Source organism: Haliaeetus leucocephalus, unplaced genomic scaffold (assembly GCF_000737465.1).
Source record: "Haliaeetus leucocephalus isolate CR32 unplaced genomic scaffold, Haliaeetus_leucocephalus-4.0 Scaffold362, whole genome shotgun sequence".
NCBI classification, from domain to species: Eukaryota; Metazoa; Chordata; class Aves; order Accipitriformes; family Accipitridae; genus Haliaeetus; species Haliaeetus leucocephalus.
Window position 1 is genome coordinate 9898999 of NW_010972798.1, and position 2940 is coordinate 9901938.

Consider the following 2940-nt stretch of genomic DNA (forward strand, 5'->3'; position numbering starts at 1 on the left):
CCCCCCGCCTGCGGCCGCCGGGCTCGGCCGCGCCGCTCTGCCGGCGGAGGTTCTCGCCGTTTCCCCCCCGCCGCCGCGGAGAGCCCGGTCCCGCAGGGCTCCGCCGCGCTGAAGTTGTCCGAGTCCCGGCGGGGAGGGAGCGGAGCGGAGCGGAGGGAGGGCGGGAGGCGGCCCCCCGTCCCCCCGCAGGCGCCGGGGATGCTCTGCTCGGCGGGGCAAGGCAGGCTCGGTGCGCCGCGGATGCTCCACGTGCGGGGGGCAGCGAATACGGCCCTCCCGGGGCTCCCTGCCTGGCAGAAACCACGGGACCTGCAACGTGGCTGGGAAGAAGACACGCCTCTTGTCTTAAATCACCCGTGGGAGCGTGTGTGCCTAGAAGCTAGAAGCAGGGGTGTTCCTATAAGCACGCGCTTTAAGCCAGCAAGGCTCCCTACTTGCACTAACAGACCCCAAGGCCACGGCTTCTCGCAAAGGTCGCTCCACTGAAACTGAAGGTTGATTCTTTCTTACCCGGTTTTATACCATCGCGGTCACAGCGTTGCAGACCCAAGTCCCGGCTCAGTTTTTGCGTAGGGGCCATATTTCACACGTGAGGAAGGTTGGGGAAAGATGGTCACCTTAGAGCCGTTTTCAATTCATGAAACTACGCAGTGCAAAACCCACAACACAAGGCTGGAAAGCACAGGAGCACAGAAAGCTCCTCAAAGGAAATAATATTAGTATATACAAAAACCACTCAAATGAACTTTCACCTGCGTAGACTCCAGTACTGCACTAAAAAGCAGCTGCCTCTGGGACAAAACTGAACCTTGCACCGGGGTGAATTTCTACCTGGATTACCTTGTGCTCAAGCAGGGTTACCTACTCATGCACCACCTTTCAAAGCCTTCTCTGCTTTTGTTTCTCCTGGCACCCGGCAAAAGTGGCCAGGCTTCTCTGACCAGTGCATGAGATGGAAGTTTTTCTAGAGAGCGCACTCTAGGATGTCAACAGGCTTTTGGCCAACACTCCACAGGGATGCGAGAGTGGGGATACAGACTTTGTTGTTAACGCTTGCTAGGATGTCTCTCAAGCCCAAACAAAAAGAAGAGGCACAGTCAGCATGATACAGGGTGAAACTCTGCTTTGCTCACTAGGAATTCCATTAGGATGGAACAGTAAAAGCTATAAAATACATGGAGATCACAGTACCAAGGAACATAAACCAGGCATAACAAAAGAAATGCTATTCTAGTATGAGAGCCCATTGAGGATTTGTGGCAAAACCAGTATTTGTGAGAGCACCTGGAATCTTTCATGCCCTCAGTAAACAGCCTACAGTTTCAGATTTCCCATAGAAGAGGGGAGAAAAAAGAAAAAAGAAAAAACAAAACAACAGTTAAAATGCTAAATGTTTCATGAAATGGAAACTCTTATTTTCCAGTCAGCCCTACTTCATACACTGAAAACAGCACTTAGCTGGAAGAAAACCCAATAGCATACAGCTCAAGACTGTTAGAAGGATGCAAGGTATTAATAACTAACCCCTGGGATCCATGCTAAACTCAGTTTTTGTTGTCTGCTGTGGTTTGTGCTGAATACCATCACTCTGTATGTCTTAATGCATAAGCTATTTTACACAGGACCCTGCACATGCACCAAATCACAGCAAAAAGCTCAAGGAAACTGCTCTTCTCCCTCCTCTCTACATGTCCCCACTTACCCAGGATCATTGTTCCAGCTACACTCCTTAGCAATACCTGCTCCACAGCAATCACGGAAGACTACCGTGCCATGTCAGGCAATCAAACTGAGATTACAGCTGTTACCTCTCCCCTTGACCCACAGTTGTTTCCTTCAGTTCTCCACTATACTGGATCAACGAGCAAGCCTGTAGCCCCTCTGGAACAAGGCCAGAAGTAGTTTGCACAGTGAAGCCCTAAAACACAAACAGTGGTTCTTGGGTACTTTTGTAATAGCACAAAAAATAATAGTCCTCATTCTGCAAATGCATCAGCAGCATGTTAGAGATGAGAACAATTCTGGATCTGGCAGATCAAGGACAGTACAGTGAGATCTGAAGTCAAGGTGCCCTCCTTCCTTAGCAGCCAACATGGAGCTGTAAATGAGGGGGCTCTGATTTAGAGGTGCCAGTACTGAAGTGCAGCACCAGGTACAAGGACAGAGGTGCACTTAGGTATTGTAAGTATTAAGCTAGCATGGGAACGGCAGGCATTATCACTTGGACGTGCAAGGACAAGTGTATCAGACATGATACAGGTATTTGTAAGATGAAAAAAAAATGAGAATGCAACAGGCAGCTGAATTTTGAGACCTCTGTTCACTAAACACAGTTTTTCTTGGAAAATCTACTCAGAATAACCCACAAAACCACTAATAAAATAATCCCCATTACTTTGGGGGGGTTTCCATCACCTTGCAGCAGGGCTGATGATCCAGGCTTAACCTGCCAGGACTTATGCCTTTGTGGGGAAGGCTCCAAGGGGTCAGTTCCTGATTCACATCAGAGTAAAGGAGAGCAGAATCAAACCAGTGAAAAGAAGGAACAAGTGTTACTTGACATTTCCAAAGAAGGGCCATGAGGACTACAATAAGCACATGTTCTTCTTTCAAACTGAGTAGGTTTAAATTAAGTTTAAAGAGCAAAATGGAAGCATGAAAATGGCAAAGGATGATTCTTTAGGAACTGTGATGACTCAAGTGTTTACATGCCACAAAATACTCAGTAATATCATGTACCATATTAGGTAAATCTTAACCCAGTAAACAAAGCTTGTGGAACTTGGAAAGATAAATGGAGCTGACATAAATCAAGACACTGCTAGATGAGTTAACTCATTTTAATCCAAACCCAAGGTAAACCAAAATAAAATTTCTCTGCAAAGAGACAGCATGTACCCAAACAATATTTCAATGGGACATAAGTGGCACATAAATCTT